Source organism: Mustela erminea, chromosome 7, assembly GCF_009829155.1.
Source record: "Mustela erminea isolate mMusErm1 chromosome 7, mMusErm1.Pri, whole genome shotgun sequence".
NCBI lineage: Eukaryota > Metazoa > Chordata > Mammalia > Carnivora > Mustelidae > Mustela > Mustela erminea.
Genome location: NC_045620.1, coordinates 51,340,185 through 51,366,118, shown reverse-complemented (window position 1 = coordinate 51,366,118; position 25,934 = coordinate 51,340,185). Strand labels below are relative to the sequence as shown.

The following is a 25,934-nucleotide window of genomic DNA, read 5'->3' as shown; positions in this document are numbered from 1 at the left end:
AAGACAAAGGTAATATAAGTAGAGAGACGAAAACGCAAAGAATCAAAAGAAGATCCCCAAAATCAAAATACTATAAAAGAAATGAAGACTGCCCTTGACCCACTCACCAGCACACTGAAACATATGCATAAATGGAATAAGAGAGGAAGAAACACAGAAAAGAGAAGGAACATTTGATGTATTAATAGGTGAGAATTTTCCAAAGTTCATGGTAGACACCAAACCACATATCCAGGAGGCTCAGAGAACATTAACCAGGATAAATACCCCCAAAACCCTCCACCTATACATATCAAACTACAGGAAACCAAAGACAAATCATGAAAAAAAGCCAGGGGAGGAAATACCTTACCTACTGCTAAAAAGAAACCACACATCTAAAATGGCAGCATTTGAGCCAAGTTACCAAACGGGGTTTTAATGCCTAACTTAATTATACTTTCAACCTGCCCCAGAAATGAAGTCTTAACAGGTTGGAATTTTCTGACGGGCACCGGCAAGGCAATCTGTCCCTTAGCAGCCCCCAAAGGAAGATGAGGTAATTCACCTTACCCCTGCATTTTCCCTAAAGCAAGGTGACTTTGCCCGAAACAATCCTTTCTTTTCTTCTGCTAGCAGCTTTCTTGCCCCACCCTTCTTCTATTAAAAACCTTCAATTTTGTACAGCTCCTATGAGCTCCCCTCTACTTGCTAGATGGGATGCTGCCTAAATTCAGGAGTTGCTTAATAGAGCCAAGTCTATCTTCTAGTACACTCAACTGGATTTTTGTTCCTTAACACTATAGAGAAGAAAAGTAAAGAATTACATCCAACTTCTCTGAAACCAAGCAAGCAAGAATAAATAAAAGTAAATAAAATCTTTCTTCTTATTCTTAACTAATTTAATAGATAACTGTTCAAACTCAAAACAGCACCAACGTACTGGGTAATTATAGCTTATGGATAAGTGAAATAAATGACACCAATGTTATAAGGAATGAGACAGAGGAATTGGGAATATTCTGTCCTGAGATACCTTCACTATCTGTAAAATGGTATGGTGCTATCTAAAAGAAGACACAGATTACAAATGAATCTTGGACAACATACCTTTGAACTGCATAGATCTACTTATACACAGATTTTTTTCAATAAATACAGTACTGTAAATGTGTACTCTCATCCTTATGATTGTCTTAATAACATTTTCTTTTCTCTAGCTTATTTTGTTGTAGGAATGCAGTATACAACATATATTACATAAAAAATATTTTAGTCGGGGCGCCTGGGTGGCTCAGTGGGTTAAAGCCTCTGCCTTCGGCTCAGGTCATGATCCCAGGGTCCTAGGATCGAGCCCCGCATAGGGCTCTCTGCTCCGTGGAGAGCCTGCTTCCTCCTCTCTCTCTGCCTGCCTCTCTGCCTACTTGTGATCATTCTCTGTCAAATAAATAAATAAAATGTTTAAAAAAAATTTTTGGTCAATTGTTTGTTATAGGTAAGCTGTCCAATCAATAGAAGACTATTAAGTTTTGGGGAAGTCCAAAGTTACATGTAGTTTTGACTGCTGTGGGGCAGGCCCTTAATCCCCAGCATTGTTCAAGGGTCAACTGTAGTTGTAACTGTATATTGCAAACTCTAGAGCAACCATTAATTTTTTTTTTTTTCAAAAGAGTTGATATGCTATGAGAAGAGAGAAAACAGAATCACATAAAATGCTTGATTAAAATCAGAGAAGGCAGAAAAAAAAGGCAGAAAAAATTAAAGGAAACAAAGAAGGGGTGCCAGACTCATTCAGTTGGTAAGAGCATGTGACTCTTGATTTCAGGGTTGTAAGTTTGAGTCCCACACTGGGTGTAGAGATTAGTTAAAAATAAAATCTTTATTTAAAAAAAAAAGAGCAATGCCTGGGTGGCTTAGTCAGTTGAGCATCTGACTCCTGATTTCAGCTCAGGTCATGATCTCAGGGTCTTGGGATCCAGCCCCACATCGGGCTCTGAGCTCAGCATGGATTCTTCTTGCCCTTTTCCCTCTGCTCCTCTCTATTCTCTCTCTCTCTTCCTCAAATAAATAAATAAAATCTTTTTTTTTTAAGATTTTATTTATTTGACAGAGAGAAATCACAAGTAGATGGAGAGGCAGGCAGAGAGAGAGAGAGGGAAGCAGGCTCCCTGCTGAGCAGAGAGCCCGATGCGGGACTCGATCCCAGGACCCTGAGATCACAACCTGAGCCGAAGGCAGCGGCTTAACCCACTGAGCCACCCAGGCACCCAATAAATAAAATCTTAAAAGAAAAAAAGAAAACAAAGAATAAATGCAATGAACAGTTACAAATATGTTACTTATTGATCAACTATATCAATGATCACTTTTAATATGAATGGTCTAAATACACTAATCAAAAGACAGAGGCTCTCAGTGTGGATAGAAAAGTAAGACCCAACTCTGTGTGTGTGTGTGTGTGTTTATGTATTTATTTTAAGTATGCTCCACACCCAATGTGGGGCTTGAATTCATGAACCTGAGATCAAGAGTCACAGGCTCTACCAACTGAGCCAGCCAGGGACCCCAACACCCAACTATATTTTGTCTATAAGAGACCTGCTTTAAATATAAAGGCACACATAGGTTAAAAGAGAGAAAGGAAACTATCCCATGCTAATGTTAATCAAAAGAAAGCTGCGGAGAAAGGGGAACCCTCTTACACTGTGGGTTGGAATGCAACTGGTGCAGCCACTCTGGAAAACAGTACAGAAGTTCTTCAAAAGTTAAAAACAGAGCTACCCTCTGACCCATTAATTTTACTACTGGGTATTTATCCAAAGGATACAAACATAATGATTTGAAGGGACACCTGCACCCCAGAGTTTATAAGAGCAATGTCAAAAATAGCCAAACTATGGAAAGAGCCCAGATGTCCATCAACAGATGAATAAATTTTTAAAATGTGGTGGTGTATATATACAATGGAATACTACCCAGCCATCAAAAAATGAAATATTGCCATTTGCAATGACGTAGATGGAACTGGAGTGTATTATGCTAAGCAAATTAAGTCAGTGAAAGAAAAATAAATACCAGATGATTTTACTCATATGTGGAATTTAAAAAACAAAACAGATGAACAAAGAGGAAGGCAAGGAAAAATAAAATAAGATAAAATCAGAGAGGGAGGCAAACCATCAGAGACTCTTAACTACAGAAAACAAACTGAGGGTTGCTGGAGGGAAGATGGGTGGGGTGGGGTAACTGGGTGATTGATGGGTGTTAAGGACACATGATGCAATGAGCACAAATGTTATATGTAACTGATGAATCACTAAATTTTACTGCTGAAACTAATAATATAGCATATGTTAACTAAATTGCATTTAAATAAAATTTTTTTTAAAAAGCTGGAGTAGCTATATTGATTTTAAAACAAGGAAAATTATCAAGGACATTATGCCATGATAAAGGGGACAGTTCTCCAAGGTAACATAACAATCCTTGAGTGTATGAACCTAACCACAGAGTATCCAGACACAAGAGGCAAAATCTGATAGAACTGCCAGGAGAAAAAGACACATCCACTCTTACAGGTGGACACGTCAACACCCTTCTATCAGTAACCAACACCTCCAGCAAGCAGAAAATCATTACAGCTAGAGTTGAACAGAACAGCGCCCTGACATAACACCATCAAAAAAGACACCAGCATAATACACCTTCTTCTAAGCTGGAAGTCAGTAACAGAAAGAAAAGAGTAAAATCTCTAAACACTTGGAAATCAAACAACGTACTTCTTAATAATCCACTGGTCAAAGAGAGGACATCTCATGGGAAGTTTTTAAATATACTAAATTGAATGGAAATGAAAGTGCAGCCTATAAAAACCTGTGCAATGTAGCTAAAGTAGCTCTCAGAGAAAAAGCTATAACACTACATAACTTGTATTAGAAAAGTTCATGCTAAAAATCAGAAAAAAAATTCAACTATCCATTCATGATAAAAACTCTCAAACTATTAATAGAATTAAAGTTCCTCAAGCTTCTTTTTGAAGCTTCCACTACAAAAACTAGAAAAAAGAGCAGAATGAACTTAAACAAGCGGAAGAATGAAAATAAGAGAAGAAATCAATGAAATTGAGGCACAAAATAGAGAAAAAAATCAGTGAAACTCAAAGCTGATGTTTGTTAGAGCTGATTGATAAACCTCCAACAAGACTAACAGAAGAAACAAAAGAAAGAAGACACAAACTGCCATTAGGAACAAAAGAGAGTATCTTTAGAGGTTCTGTAGATATTGAAAAGACAAAAAAGTAAGACTATGAACAAGTAAGTTCAGCAACCTAGATGAAATGAGCCAATTCCTTAAAAATCACAAAGTATAAAAAATTTTCCAATACCAAATTGATAATCTAAATAATAACCCTATAACTATTAAAAGAAATTGAATTTATAACTTAAAATATTCCAAAAAATACATGGGGGCGATCAGGCTACATTATCTGTCATCCCGTTGGATTGCCAGGTTTGAATGAGCTGGTCTGACTGGCTGGGTGGCAGTCTCCTTCCTCCCTTACCACTACATGTGTGTCCCTTCCCAAGCTGCACGTGGGATCAAAGAGGACCACCATCCCAATTTAGGAGGACCATTCTTTGGTCAAGGATATATAACTGGCTGTGCTCCTCTACTAGAACCTCCAAAAAAAGCTCTCAAAGTCCATTTGTAGGAGAATGTAGGGTACTCAATCTTCCAAGACTCCAGCCACATCCAAATGAGGTGCTGCAAGACTTACATTAAGGGGATTAAGAATATACTTATCCAATGGGCACTGAGTAACATATAGAATTGCTGATTATTGTACACCTGAAACTAATATTACCCTACATACTAACACTGTTAATGACACTGCAATTAAAAAAAAAACAACAAAAATAAACAAAAAACAAAAACAAACGAAGATTGTACTTATCTCCACAAGCACCAATAAATGTATAGAACTGCTGAATTATACTGTAAACCTGAAACTATATTAATTACACTTGAATAGAAAGTTTACACCAGGGCGCCTGGGTGGCTCAGTCATTAAGCATCTGCCTTCGGCTCAGGCCATCCATAATCCCAGCGTTCTGGGATCTAGCCCCACATCATCGCATCATCACATCATTGCATGATTGGGCTTCCTACTCTGCGGGGAGCCTGCTTCTCCCTCTCCAGCTCCCCTCTGCTTGTGTTCCCTCTCTTGCAGTCTCTGTCAAATAAATAAAATCTTAAAAAAAAAAAAAGTTCACACCAAATTTTTTGAAAAAAAATTCAACATCCATTCATGATAAAACTTCTCAGCAAACTATGAATAGAACTTCCTTAAGCTGTTAAAGAGCATCTACACAAAGCCCACAACCAACATCATACTTAATAGTGAAACACTGAATGTTTTCTCAGCAAGACTAGGAACAAGGGAAGGATACCCAGTCCCACCCCTTCTGTTCAACATCATACTGGAAGTCCTAGTCAGTGTGATGAAGGAGAATATAAAAGTCATACAAACTGGAAAGGAAGAAATAAAACTTCTTATATGCAGATGACATGATGTCTATGTAAAAAAATCCCCAAAAATCTACCCAAAAAATCTACTCAAACTGATAAAATTAAGTTTAGCAAAACCACAGAATACAAGGTCAGCATACAAAAATCAATCATATTTGTGGACTTGAAACTGAAATTTATGAAACAATATTATTTACAACATTTTTGCAAAAAAGGTGTATACTTAAATATAATTCTAACAAAATGTGCAGATTTGTATGCTGAAACACAAAACACAAAACCATTAAAAGAAATCAAAGAAAATCTAAGTAAATAGAGAGACATACCATTTTTTTAAATTGGAAGATGCAATATAGTTTCCAATTCTACTCAAACTAACCTATAGATTTAACATAATTCCAACAGAAATCCCAGCAGAAGTGACATAGACAAGCAGATGAAAATGCACATGGAAAGGAATAGCCAAAAGTATTCCAGTAAAAAAGGAATAAAACTGGAGAATCCATATTACCTATTTTTAAGACTTACATTAAGGCTAGTATGCAAGATCTATAAAGAACTTATCAAGCTCAAGACTCAAAAAACAAAGAATCGAGTTAAGAACTGGGCGGAGGACATAAACAGTTCTCCAAAGAATACATACAAATGAAAACGTGCTCCCCATCACTTGGCATCAGGGAAATACAAATCAAAACCACAAAATGATACCACCTCACACCAGTCAGAATGGCTCAAATTAACAAGTCAGGACACAATAAGTTTCAGCAAAGACAAGGAGAAAGGGGAATCCTCTTACACTGTTGGTGGGAATGCAAACTGGTACAGTTACTCTGGAAAACACTACGGAGTTTCCTCAAGAAGTTAAAAATAGATCTACCCTGGGGCGCCTGGGTGGCTCAGTGGGTTAAGCCGCTGCCTTCGGCTCAGGTCATGATCTCAGGGTCCTGGGATCTAGTCCCGCATCGGGCTCTCTGCTCAGCAGGGAGCCTGCTTCCTCCTCTCTCTCTGCCTGCCTCTCTGCCTACTTGTGATCTCTCTCTGTCAAATAAATAAATAAAATCTTTAAAAAAAAAAATAGATCTACCCTATGACCCAGCAAATGTACTACTAGGTATTTGCCCCAAAGATACAAATGTAGTGATCTGAAGAGGCATCTGCACCCCAATGTTTATAGCAGCAATGTCCACAATAGCCAAAAAAATGGAAAGAGCCCAGATGGCCCTCGACAGATGAATGGATAAAGATGTGGGAGATATATATGATGGAATATTACTTGGCCATCAAAAAGGATGAAATCTTTTTTAAAAAAGGATGAAATCTTGCCATTTACAACAACATGGATGGACCTGGAGGGTATTATGCAAAGCAAAATAAGTCAGAGAAAGACAATTATCATACAGTTTCACTCATATGTGGAATATAAGAAAAAGGGCAGATGACTGTTGGGGAAAGGAGGAAAAACTGAATGGGAAGAAATCAGAGAAGGAAACAAACCATGAGAGACTCTTAACTATGGGAAACAAACTGAGGGTTGCTGGAGGAGAGCTGGTTGCAGGGATGAGGTAATTGGATGATGGGCATTAAGGAGGGCATGTGATACGATGAGCACTAGGTGTTATACGCAACTGATGAATAAATGACCTCTACATTTGAAACTAATGACGATATATGACTAAATGAATTTAGGTTAAAAAAAAGAAAAAAAGAAGAGTTATTTTAAAGCTCTATTATCAAGACAGTGTGGAATTGGGGAAGGGATAAACATACACACACATATGTCAATGAAACAGATTCTAGAGACTTCACTAACAGACTCCCAAATACGTCATTTAATCTTTGACAAAACTGCCAAAAAATTTGATCGAGTAAGAATAGTTTTTTCAATAAATGGTGTTGGAACGATCCACATGCAAAAGGGAAAAAAAAATAAAACCCTTGATGTAAACCTCATACCTAGTACAAACTTAAATAAAATTTTTTTTTTTAATTTTTGGGGCACCTGGGTGGCTCAGTGGGTTAAGCCTCTGCCTTTGGCTCAGGTCATAATCTCAGGATCCTGGGAACGAGCCCTGCATAGGGCTCTCTGCTCAGCAGGGAGCCTGCTTCCCCCTCTCTCTGTTTGCCTCTCTACCTACTTGGGATCTTTCTCTCTGTCAAATAAATAAATAAAATCTCTTAAAAAATTTTTAATTAAAAAAATTTTAATTAAAAAATTTTAAAATTAAAATTAAAAAATCTTTTTAATTAAAAAATTTTTTTAAAAGATTTATTTATTTGAGAGAACGTAAGTGCATGTCTGTAGGTAAGCACAAGTTGGGGGAAAGGGCAGAGGAATAGGGAGAAGCGGCTCCCAGGACTCCGAGATCATGACCTAAGCAGAAGGCAGATGCTTCATCACTGAGCCACTAAGGCGTCCCTAACTTAAAATTTATCAACACTAAAAACATAAAATGTAAAAGTACAGCACTTTTAGAAGAAAACATAGGTGGAAATCTATGGCCTGGACTTTTTAACATAAGACAAAAAGTCAAATCTATACAAGGCACATTGATATACTGATATACGATATAAAATCTATACAGGCACATTGATTTCAGCAAAATTAAAACTTTTTGTTTTATGAAAGGCGTTGGTCAGAATGAAAAGACAAGCCACAAACTGTGAAGAAATCTTTGCAAACCACATATCCCTGAAAGGTTTTGCATAGAGAATATATAAAGAACTATGGGTGGCTCAGTGGGTTAAGCCGCTGCCTTCGGCTCGGGTCATGATCTCAGGGTCCTGGGATCGAGTCCCGCGTCGGGCTCTCTGCTCAGCAGGGAGCCTGCTTCCTCCTCTCTCTCTGTGCCTGCCTCTCTTCCTACCTGTGATCTCTCTCTGTCAAATAAATAAATAAAATCTTTAAAAAAAAAAAAAAAAAAAAAAAAAACTGAACAGTTAGGGGAAAAAAACTGAACAGTTAGAAAACAACTGAATTAAAAAAAAAAAAAAACACTTGCAAAACCCTAGTACTCACATATTTCCAAAGAAAATATACAGATGAAAATAAGCACATGAAAAGATGTTCAACATCATTCACCACTAGGGAAATGTAAATTAAAACTGTAATGAGATACCTGCTACAGGTCTATTAGAATAGCTAACATTAAAATTTTTTAGAAGTTCCAATAGCAGGAACTGGCAAGGAGAACAAATTAAACTCTAATACATTGTTGCTAGAAATGCAAAATGGTAAAGCCACTCTGGAAAGAAAGCAGTTCCAAATTAAACAGAGACCTACTGTAAGACTCAGCAAACCCATATCTTGGTACCTACCCTAGAAAAAGCAAAATCATCTTCACACAAAACCTGTATGACAAATGTTTATAGCAGCTGTAGTCACAATGTCAAAAACTGGAAAACAGCTTAATATCCTCCAAGTGGTGAATGGATTAACATCTATCCTCACCTTGAATGCTACTCATCAATAAAAGGAACAAATTGTTAATAGAAGCAGCAACACAAATACTGAGAAAAAGGCACCAGTTTGGAAAGGTTACATGCTCTAAGATTTCACTGATACGACATTCTAGAAAAGGCAGAAATACAGGGTGAGCAAAGGGGTGGCAAGATTTAGGACTACCAAGCTGTCACAAGGGTGTTTTGTTTGTTTGTTTGTTTTAAAGATTTTATTTATTTATTTGACAGACAGAGATCGCAAGTAGGTAGAGAGGTAGGCAGAGAGAGAGAGAGGGGGGGGGGGGAAAGCAGGCTCCCTGCCAAGCAGAGAGCCCGATGCGGGGCTCGATCCCAGGACCCTGAGATCATGACCTGAGCTGAAGGCAGAGGCTTAACCCACTGAGCCACCCAGGAGCCCCAAGGGTGTTTTTTTGGTGATGAACTGTTCTGTATTCTCACTGTTGAGACAGTTACAAATCTATATGTGTGTTTCGGGCGCCTGGGTGGCTCAGTGGGTTAAGCCGCTGCCTTCGGCTCAGGTCATGATCTCAGGGTCCTGGGATCGAGTCCCACATCGAGCTCTCTGCTCAGCAGGGAGTCTGCTTCCTCCTCTCTCTCTCTGCCTGCCTCTCTGCCTACTTGTAATCTCTCTGTGTCAAATAAATAAATAAAATCTTTAAAAAAAAAAAATCTATATGTGTGTTTCAACTCTCAGAATCCCCCCGACACACACACACACACACACACACACACACACACACACACACACGTCAATTTAAGCCTATGCAATTTTTTAAGGGGCGGGAGATCATTTTCCAGAAACTTCTGCCTTCAGCCCTATAACATAAAGCCCCCTGAAGGCAAGGGAACACCAAAGTCTAGCTGCTGTCTTGGAATCAAAAAACAGAATAAAACATATATTGAATTTGAGTTAATTACCCCGCTGCAGATTTATAAATGCTAAGGCATTTATACCTAGTTTTACTGAACAAAATAATTTCAGTTTACCTCTGAGGGCCTGTGATCACTAACTTCCCAAAAGGTCTCAACCTCACTCCCATCTGAGCAGCAATGGTGTGGAATGCTGGTCTTTGAAGCTGCAATCTCCCTCCCATCCCCCAGCAGCAGCCTCTGTCAAATGGAGGAGGTATGTCACCACCTCCTCCTGGGAGGCCACTGTGAAGGAGAGGGGAGATGTGGGTGAAGATAGATCTCAAGAGAAACAAGCAGGCACTGAGTTTTCTCTTTGAAGTAAAAGAAGAGCACTGGCACAAGGGCAAGCAGGGAGGCAGGCAAGGCCAACTCTTTTTTCCTGAAAGCTGTTGTGCAACTCACATCCAAGAGTGGGAGCTCCCCCAACACTAAGCATTTGAGAAGTATTATTACTGGTCACAGAACCACTCAGAGCTTTACCAGTTCACTAGGTGGAGTATTTGGTTCTCTATCAAATGCTAGAAATTCTAGAAGAGAATTCATATGAATACCAACTTTTTTTTTCTTTTCTACAATGTTTGAGAAACTGAGCGAGTGGCTTATTCCTTGCATTTTACTGTGAAACCTCCTTGTTCACATATTATTAGCAAATACAGACCAGGAGGTGAGCACAGGGAGCATGCTGCTGCTTGCTTCAGCATTCTCTGGGTAGAACTATGTCATCAAGAGAATCAGGAAAAGAGGCTGATTACCTAAGGGCACAATCTTGCTCTTCATTATAAAAAAATATCAAACACTGAATAGGCACAGTCTTGCACAGTGAAGAAACCCAAATTAGAACAACTTAAGAGTTTTTCACACCAGGGCATAGGTAACCTGATTCCATCTATCTGGCACACTAGGGTCGAGGGCTGACCCTCCTGCACCCTCCCTCACAGAGAAGCCAGTGAGGAAGTTCTGATCAGCAATCCCACAGCACACTCACCCACCAGCAATGTGAGTGGGCAGTGGTAAGCAGCTGGCAGGACTACAAGAAAGAAGGAAGGTGCATACATTTTATATCCACAGAGAAAGAAAACAGGAAGACTGGAATTCTTCATAGAATGCTCATTGGAAGTCTCTAATTGCTCAGAACAAAATCAAAAGCCTAACAAAAGCAAACACCTCAACACCATTGTATTTGTCAACAGACAAACTGTAAACTCCATCAAAACAACCACTTGTCTGTTAAAAAAAAACCAACCTGAAATTATGGCAGAGATGACATCCCAATCAAAGCATGTGTCAGACTGCTGACACCAGTGATGTCGGGGGTGAAGAAGAAGGGAAGAAAAAAACCAACCACCTGAAAGTAGTAGAACAATGCAGAAATCTAGCACATGCTCCCGTTTCAACTGCACAAAATACACACTACAGGAAATGAGCACAGAACCTGGAGGATAACAAGGTCTTGGTTAATACATTCTTTTCCTTTAAGGACCTAATTTATTATTTTTTGAAGTATTTGCATATTTTGCCATCATGACACTTCTTTTTGTGGGACCACTGTTGCTGTTTATTTTTATTTCAGTCAAGTGACCTTTAAAGGTTGAGGGAGAAAAATAAAAAAGGCACTAGGAGATTTTCTTAACACTCTACTTCCAGCTGTGTAAGTCTTGCATAGTCAGAGCCACAGGAAAGAGGTCTCTAACCTCTGACCCCTCAGTAGGTTGCTTGCTTTTGCCAAATAATCTTTTGATAAAAGAAAACTCATATTTTTTGAACTCATCATTCAATGGGCACATTCCTAAGTACTTAAGAATTTATTAGCCCTGTGAAGGGACACCACTGGTATCCCAATATTAAAGGTTAGGATATTGATGGAACCAGAAAAGACCCCAAATAGCCAGAAAAATGTTGAAAAAGAAAACTAAGGCTGGTGGCATCACAATTTCCGGACTTCAAGCTCTGTTACAAATCTGTGATCATCAAGGCATATAGATCAATGGAACAGACTAGAGAGCCCAGACGGTGACCCTCAACACTATGGTCAACTAATCTTTGACAAAGCTGGAAAGAATATCTAATGGAAAAAAGTCTCTTCAACAAAAGGTGTTAGGAAAATTGGACAGCCATGCAGAAGAGTGAAATTGGACCATTTCCTTAAACCACGCACGAAAATAGACTCAACATGGATAAAAGGCGTTAATGTGAGGGGCGCCTGGGTGGTTCAGTGGGTTAAAGCCTCTGCCTTCGGCTCAGGTCATGGTCCCAGGGTCCTGGAATCGAGCCCCGCATCGGGCTCTCTGCTCAGCAGGGAGCCTGCTTCCCTTCCTCTCTCTGCCTACTTGTGATCTCTGTCTGTCAAATAAATTTAAAAAAAAAAAAGGTGTTAATGTGAGACAGGAATCCATCAAAATCCTTGAGGAAAACACAGGCAGCAACCTCTTCGACCTCAGCCACAGCCACTTTTCCTAGACACATTACCAAAGGCAAGGGAATCAAGGCAAAAATGAACCATTAAGACTTCATCCAGATAAAATGCTTCTGCACAGCAAAGGAAACAGTCAACAAAACCAAAAGACAACGGCAGAATAGGAGAAGATATTTGTAAATGACCTATCAGATAAAGGGCTAGTATCAAAATATCTATAAAGAACTTATCAAACTCAACACCCAAAGAACAAATAATCCAATCAAGAAATGGGTAGAAGACATGAACAGACATTTCTGGAAATAAGGCATCCAAATGGCCAACGGACACAACAGACATGAAAAAGTGCTCCACATCACTTGGCATCAGGGAAGTACAAATCAAAACCACACTGAGGTATCACCTCACACCATTTAGAATGGCTAAAATGAACAAGTCAGGAAAACAACAGATGCTGGCGAGGATGCGGAGAAAGGGGAACCCTCCTACACTGTTGGGAATGCAAGCTGATGCAGCCACTCTAGAAAACAGTATGGAGGTTCCTCAAAAAGTTGAAAATAGAGCTACCCTACAACCCAGTAATTGTACTACTAGGTATTTATACAAAGGTTACAAACAGTGATTTGAAGGGGCACCTGCACTCCAATGTTTATAGCAGCAATGTCCACAATAGCCAAACTATGGAAAGAGCCCAGATGTCCAACAACATATGAATGGATAAAGAAGATATATATGCAATGGAATATTATACAGCCCCCAACAAATAAAGAAATCTTGCCATTTGCAAGAGCTACCCTATGACCCAACAATTGCACTACTGGGTAATTACCCCAAAGATACAAATGTATTGATCCGAAGAGGCACATGTACCCCAATGTTTATAGCAGCAATGTCTACAATAGCCAAACTAGGGAAAGAGCCCAGATGTCCATCGACATGAATGGATAATTAAGATATATACATAATGGAATATGATGCAGCCCAAGAAAGAAATGAAATCTTGCCATTTGCAATGACATGGATGGAACTGGAGGGTATTATGCTAAGCAAAATAAGTCAGTCAGAGAAAGACAATTATCACGTGGTCTCATTGATATGTGGAATTTGGGAAACAAGACAGGAAGAGAGGAGAAAATGAAACAAGACAAACCAGAGAGGGAGACAAACCATAACAGACTTTTTTTTTTTTAATTTCTTTTCAACATAACAGAATTCATTGTTTATGCACCACACCCAGTGCTCCATGCAATACGTGCCCTCTCTAATACCCACAACCTGGCTCCCCCAACCTCCCACCCCCCACCCCTTCAAAACCCTCAGGTTGTTTTTCAGAGTCCATAGTCTCTCACGGTTCATCTCCCTCTTCCAATTTCCCTCAACTCCCTTCTCCTCTCCATCTCCCTATGTCCTCCATGTTATTTAAAAACCATAACAGACTCTTAATCTCAGGAAACTGAGGGTTGCTGGAGCAGAAGGGGATGGGAGGGATAAAGTGGCTGGCTGGTGGACACTGGGGAGGGTATGTGTTTTCATGAGCACTGTGAACTGTGTAAAATTGATGAATCACAGACCTGTAACCTTGAAACAAATAATATATTGTATGTTAATAATAAAAATAACTTTCAAAAAACAGTGAGGATATCAAAGCACAGAGAGGTTAAGTATTTGCTCAAAGTCACAGAGCTAGTAAATGAACACATATTGAGATCTAACTCCACAGAACTACCAACTTTTACATCCTGCCTCATGACTACTAATAATATCCAAACATACAAAGTGGTTTTGAATAAGAAAGTTTTTCCAAGCATAAGTCAGGACTCTGAAATCCATAATATATGGGGCAATGTCTCTTCTAGCTTTAAACCAAACCTAATGTTCTATAAGAATTTGTATTAGTAAACCTAATTATAAGGAAAGAACACTAACTTGATAGTCCCCCAAACCAGACAATCAATATCCCAATTCATTTCTATTCATCTGCTATAAAACAGTGAGGTATCTTCCCACTATATTACCAGGATGTAATCTTTGTTTCGTGTTGGCTATAAACAATATAAGAGAATAAAATAATGCAACCAATAAGATTTATTTAGAAAACCATGATAGTCTCCCCTCATTATTGTCCCAACTTTCATATCTGAAATTCCAAATGTCCAATTAAGAGCTAAAGGTAAATACTGATCTTCTCTGTTCTCTACACATACTTAAAAGTCCACAGAATCCAACAGTGGGTTGAAGATTTTGGGTTTCTACTTCTAAAGAATGAGACTGCTGTGAAGGTCAGTGTCAACAGCAACAACTCAGTGGCCATAATGCAGATTCAGAATTGTCAAGAACTAATCATCTTCAATGTGAATGAAACACAGCAGTTTAAGAAACCAAGCCCTGGGGAAGTCACGGTATTTCACTATTGCAGTTGCGAAGTCCATGCCAAACAAAATACACTAAAATAAAATGTTGTGATCCTGGGCTGATGCAAAATAACATGAAATGGAGCCCTTTCCAAGGCTGACACACAAGGGGCTCAAGAGCTAATGAGACTTGGTGCTCTGCCACAGAAGTTTCCAACACTGCAGTGCCTGATGGCCCCAGTGCAGAGAGGAGCTCAGGAGCACCAGGCTACTGCAAGTTCTATGAAATGCACCTATGCCCAGCAGTCCCTGTTGATCATCCAATATACAAATCAATCCCACCTTGACTCACCCCAGAGGTGGACTCAGAACAGGAAAGAAATCTGGGAGCAAGTGCTGAGAGTCAAGAAGCAGGAGTCCAGCCACACACCTGTCCTTCACTGACCTATGACCTATGAGCTCAGAGTTGAGCTCTTTGAAAAATTATAGTGTAAGAGTCTTTTTAAAAATCTCTCCCATTTTATTTTTTTTAAGATTTTATTTATTTATTTGACAGAGAAATCACAAGATCACAGGTAGGCAGAGAGGCAGGCAGAGAGAGAGGAGGAAGCAGGCTCCCTGCTGAGCAGAAAGCCAGATGCGGGGCTCGATCCCAGGACTCTGAGACCATGACCTGAGCCGAAGGCAGAGGCTTTAACCCACTGAGCCACCCAGGCGCCCCATCTCTCCCATTTAGTCATAGAATTTCAGAGTTGTATTGCACCTTAAGTTGTCTCATCCATTATCTTTTTTTTTTTTTTCAGATTTTATTTATTTATTTATTTGACAGAGACAGAGAGAGAGACAACGGAAGGAAACACAAGCAGGCAGAGAGGGAGAAGGAGAAGCAGGTTTCCTACTGAGCAAGGAGCCTGATGCGGGGCTCGATCATGACCGGAGCTGAAGGCTGATGCTCGATGACTGACCCACCCAAGCACCCCTCATCCACCATCTTAATAGACTTGGGAAGCCATTCTCACTTACCAAATGTGGAAAACAAGGCACAGACATTCAGAGCCCAAAGACACTTCAAGAAATGGGCAGCACTAAAACTAGTACCTGTCCTGAGGCAGACTGGTTGAGAGCCTCACACCAACCCATCTCTTTTTCTTTCTTTTTTTTTTTTTTTAAGATTTTATTTATTTGACACAGAGAGAGTAGGCAGAGGGGCAGGCAGAGAGAGAGAAGGAAGCAGGCTCCCCGCTGAGCAGAGAGCCCGATGTGGGGCTCAATCCCAGGACCGTGAGATCACGACCTGAGCTGAAGGCAGAGGCTTAACCCACTGAGCCACCCAGGTGACCCCAACCCATCTCTCTTCCCTATACTCTTCCCATGGGGTCATTCCCAGGCCATCACTGGCTAAAAATTAGGTTTCTGCTCCCTGAGACAGCAAATACAAAGGAAGAGTAGTCTGGAGTGCTGGAGGTGAAGACAGAAATTCAGCTGGAATGCACGGAGTCTGAAATCTAGAAGGCACCGAGGCAGAATGAGCAAAGGCAGCTGGATGTCTGGTCTGCTATGAAGCATTAGGGAAGGAAAATGCTAAAATGACTGGAAGGACTGTCTTCTTTTTTCCCACCTCTTCAGACAACAAAGCCAGAGGAAATATCACAGTTCACCAGATCTACGATGCCACTGATTCTAAAACCAATGACTAAAAAAGAAAAACTGCTGTCAAAATCTGACACAATACTAAAACAGCATGGATTACATGATGCATCCCAAATTCAGAGACATTGTAACATGAAAAAAAAAAGTAAGGTATTTAGATTGTAGTGAATACAGAGTAGACATCTGTTTTTGTAACTTTTTATTCTAAAATAATTTCAAGTTTATAGGAAAGTTGCAAAAACAGTACAAAGAATTCCCAAATACCCTTTACCCAGAGAGCTTCACCAGTTGTTTTCACTTTGCCCCATTTATCATGCTCATTTTATCATTTTCTTTCCCCACCCTTCTTCATTCTCTCAGATTGTTTCATACTTTGTGCCCTCCTATCTCTAAATATCTCAGTATGCACTTAGCAAACTCAAGGACACGTGACAATAGAATGATCAAACTCAGGAAATGTGACACTGATATAATACTATTGTCTATTTCACCACTCATTCAAATTTTTTTTTTTTTAAGATTTTATTTATTTATTTGAGAGAGAGACAGTGAGAGAGAACATGAGCGAGGAGAAGGTCAGAGAGAGAAGCAGACTCCCCGTGGAGCTGGGAGCCCGATGCGGGACTCGATCCCGGGACTCCGGGATCATGACCTGAGCCGAAGGCAGTCGTCCAACCAACTGAGCCACCCAGGCGTCCCACTCATTCAAATTTTGTCCATTGTCCTAATAATGTCCTTTATAGCTCATCTGCCCCTTCCTGGCTCCATGCCAGGGTCCAGGAGTGTATTCAGGTGTCGGGTCCCTTTAGTCCTCTTTCAACTAGAATAGCTCCTCCTCTTTGTGTTTCTTGACCTTGAAAATGTTTGAAGTACAGAGGCCAGTCAGTAACTCTGTAGAACATCACACAAATGGGAGTTCATCTGATGTCTCCACAGAGTCAGGTTATGGTGGGGATACCCCAGGGTAATGTTGTTTCCTTCTCCATACCTCTCATCAAGGAGGCACAGTGATGTCTCTTTACAGGTGACCTTAACTTTGGTCACTTGGTTAGGATGGCATCCACAGCAGAGCAATTACCCTTTATAAGAATGTGAATTATGAGAATTTTTAAAAAGATTTTATTTACCTAGGGGCACCTGGGTGGCTCAGTCTGTTAAGCATCTGCCTTTGGCTCAGCTCATGATCTCAGGGTTCTGGGATCAAGCCCCTCTGCTGGGTGGGGAGTCTCCTTCTCCCTCTGCCCTTCCACACTGCTTGTTCTCTCTCTCTCTCTCAAATGAATATACAAAATCTTTAAGAGAAAAGATTTTTAAAATTTTTTTTAAATATTTAATTTATTAACTTAGAGCATGTACATGAGCAGGGATTGGGGATAGACCAGGTCAGAGGGAGAGAGAATTTCAAGCAGACTCTGTGGAGCATAGAAGTCCAACTCCGTGTTTGATCCCAGGACCCTGAGATCATAACCTGAGCCAAAATTAAGAATCAGATATTCAAATGACTGAACCACCCAGGAGCCCTGAATTATGAGAATTTTCAGAAGTAAAATCTACAAACAACAAAGTCTTACTTTATGTGAACAATGTGAAATAATAAAAATTGAAAAAGAACTTAAAATGGGTCAAGAACAGCTTACTTTTAAGCACTCTGCCACAGAGCAGACCTGGCTAAGCTGGAGTTAGGCAGGACCCCTGCAAACATCCTATTTGAACCAGTTTTCTGAGGAGTGCTACTGGCTGTGAGAATAGGCCACTATAGATCGTAGGGTTTAGAAACTGGGCATCTATATTTCTCGCCAACTGAGGAGGCAAACTCACTATTATTTCTCTTCATTTACGTCTTTGGGGAGCAGTGACCTTGCTGAAGTCAGACCACAAAGCAAGTCACCCGAACCCAGGAAGCTAACTGGCTGGGGTACAGTCAGCCCTTGGGAATTGGGTTTCCCTGGGGCAGAAGTCACTACCCTCCCTGTTATCAAAGGGATGATAAACTCTGTTTTTACCCCATCCTCATGGGGACACACAGCCCCTGGGTATGCAAGGAGGAGGCTCATCTGTTCTGTAGTCTCTCCCCAGCTGGGGACCGGGTGGTACTGCCCACTCTTGCCCAGTTTTGTCCATGTTTATGAACATAGCCAAAAGTCTGGAGGCTACTTGGACTGGCAGTCCTAGCTGCTCCCTCCTCAAGCCACCTGAGGACAGCCAGGGCAGGTAAAGGCATTCTGGATACCTGGAGCTTGCACTGGGGCATGGCAACCTGCTGTCAAAATCTGACTGAGCAGACCACTCTGTTGATTTTTAAATAATGTATAACTTTTTAGTGAAATTCCGGTGTCCTTAAACTAAGCCCCAAATCAGTGACTGTTTAATTACATTAGTTGATGCTGGTTCTTATGTTCATGGTCTGATGCCATCAGTGACCCTAAGGGAGACCCCACAGGCCCCCGGTGTGAATGGCACTCCTAGGAGGTTGCCCTAGCAGGACCATAGAGTGGCTGGTGGCGGCTACAGCCCCAAACCCAACATAAGACTCATCTTTTTAACGTTATTCCCTTGGGCACGGACACACATGATGCCTACTAGTGCAAAGCACAACTACTGCTTACATACGTAATTTGAGTTGCCAATTCCCTTACCTCTCACTCACTTCACACATCGAGACAGATTGTGTAAGTCACAGCTTTTTAACAGCATTAAAAACTCTTTCTTTTTCATGTACAGAAATCATCTAGTCACTGAGGCAGTGACACATAGTTGCAAATCCCATGTGCTAGGAGGCAAAAAATCTGCAGAGAGCCTGTCCAGATCCTGGTACCATGGGATCTGAGCATAACCCCATCTTTGGGATGGGGAACAAGAGCATGCCCTGGCTCAGGTCCTATGAGCACCACATGGAAGAATTTACCGAAAGCAGAGAACAGAGCCTGGTATACAGTGAGAGCATGCTTTAAAAACAGCTACCAAAAATATTTTAAAGTTCAAAAAATTAAAAAAATAAGAATAATTAATAACAATAATAATAATTAATGTTGCTTTCTGTAAACCCAGGAATGGAGGAATCTTTTTGGATGGTGTTCTGTGTTGATGAAAGTTAGAGCATGTAGCTGGCACTGCCTGTACTCCTCTGTCTCTCTCAACCCTGGATTGTCCTTCCTTAAACTTCCAGATGTAGTGGCTTCTTGTTTCTCAAAGACTGTACATAGTCTCCCTTGAGTTGAAATCATTTGTTTCTCAAATAAACAAACACCCTCTAGGTAATTCTAATGCACTCAAGTTTGAGAAACGCTGGCATATGCTAGCTTTTGTGCATTGACTTAGTTTGTATTTTTTTTTTTACCAAAGATTTTATTTATTTATTTGAGAGAGAGAGACAGAGATAGTGAGAGGGATTAGAAGGGGAGAGGAGAGGGAGAAGCAGGCTCCCTGCTGAGTAGGGAGCCTGATGCCCTGATGCGGGGCTCATCCCAGGACCTTGGGATCATGGCCTGGGCTGAAGGCAGACGCTTAACCAACCGACCAACCCAGGTGCCCCAACTTATTTTGTATTTCATGAGAGGAAACCAGCAGATATTTTTATGATGACACACAGGCTTATAAGCCAGTTATTTTATCTTGGGATCTATATTGTTTAATAAGTTAAAATTTTGGTGTGCTGGAGTTTGTCAAAATGGACATCATTTGTTCTTGTTAAAAGATCTGAAGGGAAATCATTCTTCACATTGTCTAGTTTGATTTTTTTTTAACTTTTCAGTTATGAATTTAACATTTGTGGATGTCCATCAGTAGGGATATTTTTAGCTAACGAGGATGGAAAACACAACTCAGTCTTGGCTTAAACAGGTAGGGAAGTCTGGAAGGAAAGTATAATACTTCAGGATGGGTTTTTCCAGTAGTTGAACTAGTATATGGGGGCCCAGCCTGCCCCTTTTCCACACATTGTCATGTTGATGGTAGCTGTCTCACATATGGAGGAAGAGGGAGGGTGGCTTCTGTGACTCTTTAAGAATGAGGAGGAACACACCCAGTGGCCTCTGCATCATTGGCTTCTGGGCCATTGAACCAGTCACCAGCTGGAAGGGGGCCTACCCCACCTTGGTCTGTGATAGACTCCACACTTCCCTGCTGCTGCTCCATGGAGGCAGGGTGCATGAGGCCTGTGGGAGGGCAGGCTTTAGGTACCTGGTCACTGGAGGGCTTGTGTGGCTCACCACACAGGTAGAGTATGTCCCTTGGGCCCTCTGCATGGCTTGTGTGCTGGCTATGCTGGTTTTCAGAAATGGAGCCCTGGTCTCTTGGTGACAAAACAAACTAGGCAATGTGAAGAATGATTTCCCTTCAGATCTTTTAACAAGAACAAATGATGTCCATTTTGACAAACTCCAGCACACCAAAATTTTAACTTATTAAACAATATAGATCCCAAGATAAAATAACTGGCTTATAAGCCTGTGTGTCATCATAAAAATATCTGCTGGTTTCCTCTCATGAAATACAAAATAAGTTGGGGCACCTGGGTTGGTCGGTTGGTTAAGCGTCTGCCTTCAGCCCAGGCCATGATCCCAAGGTCCTGGGATGAGCCCCGCATCAGGGCATCAGGCTCCCTACTCAGCAGGGAGCCTGCTTCTCCCTCTCCTCTCCCCTTCTAATCCCTCTCACTATCTCTGTCTCTCTCTCTCAAATAAATAAATAAAATCTTTGGTAAAAAAAAAAAAAAAAAAAGAAATACAAACTAAGTCAATGCACAAAAGCTAGCATATGCCAGCGTTTCTCAAACTTGAGTGCATTAGAATTACCTAGAGGGTGTTTGTTTATTTGAGAAACAAATGATTTCAACTCAAGGGAGACTATGTACAGTCTTTGAGAAACAAGAAGCCACTACATCTGGAAGTTTAAGGAAGGACAATCCAGGGTTGAGAGAGACAGAGGAGTACAGGCAGTGCCAGCTACATGCTCTAACTTTCATCAACACAGAACACCATCCAAAAAGATTCCTCCATTCCTGGGTTTACAGAAAGCAACATTAAAAATCCTTTGGTGGGGGCACCTGGGTGACTCAGTGAGCTAAGCCTCTGCCTTCAGCTCAGGTCATGATCCCATAGTCGTGGGATCTGGGATCAAGCTCCACATCGGGCTCTCTGCTCAGGAGGGAGCCTGCTTCCCGGCCCCCCCACCCCGCGCCGGCTTCTCTGCCTACTTGTGAACTCTGTCTGTCAAATAAATAAATAAAATCTTTAAAAAAAAAAAATCCTTTGTTGGCAAAAGTCTTACCAGGAGCCTCAAGGTTACCCTAAGGATGGGGGGGGGGGGGGGCGGGGGAGGAAAGTCTTCTGCTCCCGCAGCCCTCCAAATAGTTCCGGGTAGAATCTGACCCAAAGTTTTGGCCTCTTGCTTGTGATTAACCACATCTCTGGCCTTGAGCCTGAATTCTTAATTTGTACTTGAAGCCAAGGACTCAGGTAAGCCCAAATCTTAGGTCCAGTTACAGTCACTACTATTCAGCCTTTTACAGAACAACCACGGAATGGATAGCAAAGTGGCGGGCCGGAAAGCGGCAAACTGCTTGCGAGGATCGCGCACGCTGCAGGAACGGCAGCGACTGCAGAACCTGGTTTTCAAAGGTTTGGTGGAGCTGCTAGATTCCCGCGGGACACGTTCTTTTAAAGGGACCTCCCGCCCCCGAGACCCCCTTCCTGTCTTCCGGGGTGACGGAAAAAAAGGCGGCCAACACGTCAGGCTGACCGAACCTGGAGTCCCGTACCCGGATGCTAAAGATGCACAGATCCCGTGCAGGGGCCTGTCCCGGGCGCCGAGGCGAGGGCTGGTTGTGTCACGGGGTTCGCCCCACGATCCCGCCGCGCCCACGGTCGCAGGGCCCCGGACCCCCTCGTCCCCACCCGCCGACTGCCTAGGGCGCAGCCCCGGAGACCGCGCGCCTTCCTCTCCAGCGGCCCTCACCACGGGCGCGCTCCCGGGCCTGTCGCACGTGCGGCGGAGGGGCGGGCCCCGCAGCCCCGCCCCAGCCCCGCTCACCTGGGCGGTGGCCGCCTCTGGTCTCCCCCGCGCGGGGCACAGGGGCGCGAGCTGACGGGGCTAGCTCGCGCAGGGATCCGAGGGCTCGTCCCGCTGGCAGCTCTTTGTGTCTGGAGGCCCCGACGCGGCGCTCCAGCAGCCTCCAGGCACCGCCTCCTCGTCCTCCCGGCGCCCCGCGCCGCTGGCCCAACCCAAGAGGGCGGGCCGGGTGGGCGGGGCGTGAGGTCGCAGGGCCGGAGGGGCGTGAGGGCAGGGGAGTGGCGAGCCTGGGCACGGAGCCTCCCTGGCGGGTCCTGGGACATCGGCGACGCGCCCTTAATGGAGTTTGGCCGTTCACAGCGCTTACTCCAGCATCATTTTCTGGGAACAACCCGAGGACGCAAGCCAGGTAGTAATACCCCAAATTCGCAGTTGAAGGAACCGGAAGACGCAAAACTTATGGTTTCTGTCTTCCCATCATATAGCAAATCAAGTATTTATTGAGCACCTACTAGTGCCAGCTGTCGTCCCAGGGACTGAAAATGGAGCAGTAATAATGCGGGGAGGGGGAGGGTTGGCCCAATAAAATAAAATAAGATAAGATAAAATCCTTGTCCCTCGTGGAGTTTACAGGTCAGAAGACAATTTAAAAGCTTAAATGAAATACACAAAAATGCTAGTTATAAATGCCAAAAAGATGCAAATTAAGAGAGGAGCTTAAGGAGTGCAGGAGGTTGGGCCAGGGAAGGTCAGAAAAAGGCCAGGTCAGTGAAGGCCAGAAGGGAGGGAGGGAGGCAGGCAGCAGTCCAGGAGAACAGGTGGCCAGGTCTTGAGTCTAGAGGATGCCCAGTGAGTTTCCCTGTGGCCAGGAAGAGTGGCAGGGTGAACTGTGTGGTGTGTGAAGCCAGAAAGAAGTGAAAGATGGGCGGAGAGGTAGGTAGGGCCTTGCTGACCTCTTGTTAAGGACTTGTTTCTACTCTGAGAGTGTTTAGTAGAGGGAACTTGTGGTCAGACACCCTGGTCACTGGGTGAGGGCAAGTGGGGAGAGAGGGAGCAAAGGTTGAAATAGGGAGACTGTTAAGAAGTGATGGTAGTGGGGCACCTGGGTGGCTCAGTAGTTAAGCGGCTGCCTTCGGCTCAGGTCATGATCCCAGAGTCCTGGGATCCAACCTTGCATGGGGGGCTTGCTGCTCAGTGGAAAGCCTGCTTATCCCTCTCCCACTCCCCCTGCTTGTGTTCCCTCTCTGGCTGTCAGATAAATAAATAAAAATCTTTACAGAATAAGAAGAAAGAGAAGGAGAAGGAGAGGAAGAGCAAGAGGAAGAAGAAGAAGAAGTAGTAGTAGCAGTAGTAGTAGTAGTAGTAGTGGTGGTGGTGGTGGCGGCAGCGGCAGTATCTGACTGAGATGGAGGTGGCTTGGACCAGGGTGGAAGGGGTGAGGAGTGGTTATATAGATATTTGGGGTGGTCTGGCAGACAGGAAGCGCCTCCAACTGGAGGTGGGTTGTAGGAGAGAAAATGGGGGACTCCAAGGTTTGGGTGGAAGCAACCACAGTTACTCATTTTATGCTGGGTTTCTTCCATGCACAACCTTATTTTAATCCTCACAACAATCCCAGGCCATAGTTGTAAAATTGTCCTTTTACAGAGGTGGGAAATGATGCTTAAATAGTTAAATAACATACTGGGATCCATATAGCTCCCAGGTGCCAAAATCTGTCCCCAGAACTGGACCCTGGGGCTGATCAGAGCCCTTGGGCTGCATGGCCCTTACCCCCCCTCTCAGTGCCCCCACTGTCTTTCCAGTCATCAAATTAAGAGGCTTGTCTTCATTCCTTATCTTCTAGGCTTCAGGGCATGGGCCAGTTGCACTCTGGGTCCCTGGCAGGGCCGTCCTGCCTATCCTGTGGCTTCTCTGACTATTCCTTCTCAGTGCTCCCTTGTGGTCCTCCTTTTCTCTTCCCTAGATATTTTCATCACAAGGGTCCTAGACTTGGCTCCCTGCTCTCTGCCAGTCTCTGGGTGCCTTCCTCATCCCCTGTCTTAAGTTACCAACCTTGTGCTGATTGCATAGTATTCCTCAGTATTTCTAGTCTGCCCTCACTCTGGTTCTCTCTTTCTCTCTCTCTCTTTTTTAAATATTCTAGTGGCACCTGGATGGCTCAGTGGGTTAAGCCTCTGCCTTCAGCTCGGGTCATGATCTCGGGGTCCTAGGATTGAGCCCCGCATTGGGCTCTCTGCTCAGCAGGGAGCCTGCATCCCCAGCCTTCCCTCACTGCCAGCCTCTCTACCTGCTTGTGATCTCTCTCCCTCTCTGTCAAATAAATGAATAAAATCTTTAAAAATAAATACATGAATAAATAAATATTCTTCTAGTGATTTTCTTTCTTGCTCTTTTTTAAAGATTTTATTTATTTATTTGACAGACAGCAATCACAAGTAGGCAGAGAGGCAGGCAGAGAGAGAAGGGGAAGCAGACTCCCCACTGAGCAGAAAGCCTAATGCAGGGCCCAGGTCCCAGGACCCTGAGATCATGACCTGAGCCAAAGGCAGAGGCTTAACCCACTGAGCCACCCAGGTGCCCCTCTTTCTCTTTTTTTAAGGACTTTATTTATTTGACAGGGGAGGGGAGAGCATGAGCTGGGGAGAGAGGCAGAGGGAGAAGCAGACTCTCTGCCCAGCAGCGAACCCAAAGTGGGGCTTGATTCAAGAATCCTGTGATCATGACCTGAACCGAGGGCAGATGCCTAACAAACTGAGCCACCCAGGCACCCAACTCTTTTTCTCTTAAAGCCCCAAACATCCAACTGCCAACTGGATATTCCACTTCCATGTTTGACAAGCAGTTCAAATTCAACCAGTCAAGTTTCAAACTGAAATACTTATTTTTTTCCCTACAATGTGCTGCTTCTTGTGGACTCCCCACTTAATGAAGGTCACAGCCCTTCTCTCTCCTCCTCACGTTGACTCAGTTGCTGAGTCCTGTAGTTTTTTGCATGTTCTCTCTCTCCCTCTTCACTCCCTCCTCATCCGGGCCACACCTTCCTGGGTCGGGCCCTCCGAATGCCTCCAGAGGATTGCAAAAGCACTAAAGTCCACTGTCTGTACTTGCGCTTGTCACCTCTGTATAGTGGCCAGATGTGCTTTCTAAAACATACAACTGTGTTGTCCCTATTCTGCCTAAAGCCCTTCAAAGCCTTCAGCTGAAATTGTTTGTCAGGTCCTTCCTTCTGAACATTGCCCTGCCAATTTTCCAGCCCTGCCACTGCTAGTCTATTCTCATTTAGACTTCAGATCAGTGGGGCCTTCTCAGTTCTCTGAAAATGAAACAGACCTTGAGCTATCTTTTTTCCGAGGCTTTGCACCCCCCTGGTTACCTCTCAGTCAGCTTCAGCACTCAACACAGAAATTCTCCCAGCATGTGCTTGCTCCCTTTTTTCTCCTCTCAGGAAACTCACGTTCATGTCCATACAATCTCTGTCACCCTTTACTTTATTACTCTTGTTACTAGTTTGCTCTTCTGCTAGTTTTTGAGCTCCTATGGGCAAGGACTATCTTTTTTTTTTTTTTTTGGCCCCCATGCCTAGAATCCAGCAAGTGTTGTTTGTGATAGCTAGAGGATAGAGTGGGCTG

At 42.7% G+C, this 25,934-nt stretch overlaps 1 protein-coding gene and 1 non-coding gene across 6 annotated transcripts in view; one reads left to right on the top strand and one right to left on the bottom strand.

The window, feature by feature from the left end:
- NINL (ninein like) overlaps window positions 1-22,526 on the bottom strand; it is a 157,209-nt gene extending 134,683 nt beyond the window's left edge. For 4 of the 5 annotated variants that reach the window (XM_032351598.1, XM_032351600.1, XM_032351597.1 and 1 more), the window contains exons 1-2: window positions 22,324-22,420; window positions 9,131-9,134 (exon numbers count right to left, since the gene is read on the bottom strand). The gene's annotated coding sequence lies outside the window, so the exon portion shown is untranslated. Of the gene's footprint in view, window positions 1-9,130; window positions 9,135-22,323 lie in introns of all 5 variants that reach the window. The other variant, XM_032351599.1, reaches the window with a different exon arrangement.
- LOC116596677 lies at window positions 11,134-11,194 on the top strand. Its single transcript, XR_004288259.1, has one exon. It is a non-coding gene; the product is annotated as a small nucleolar RNA SNORD104 (small nucleolar RNA).
- Window positions 22,527-25,934: the final 3,408 nt, after the last annotated feature.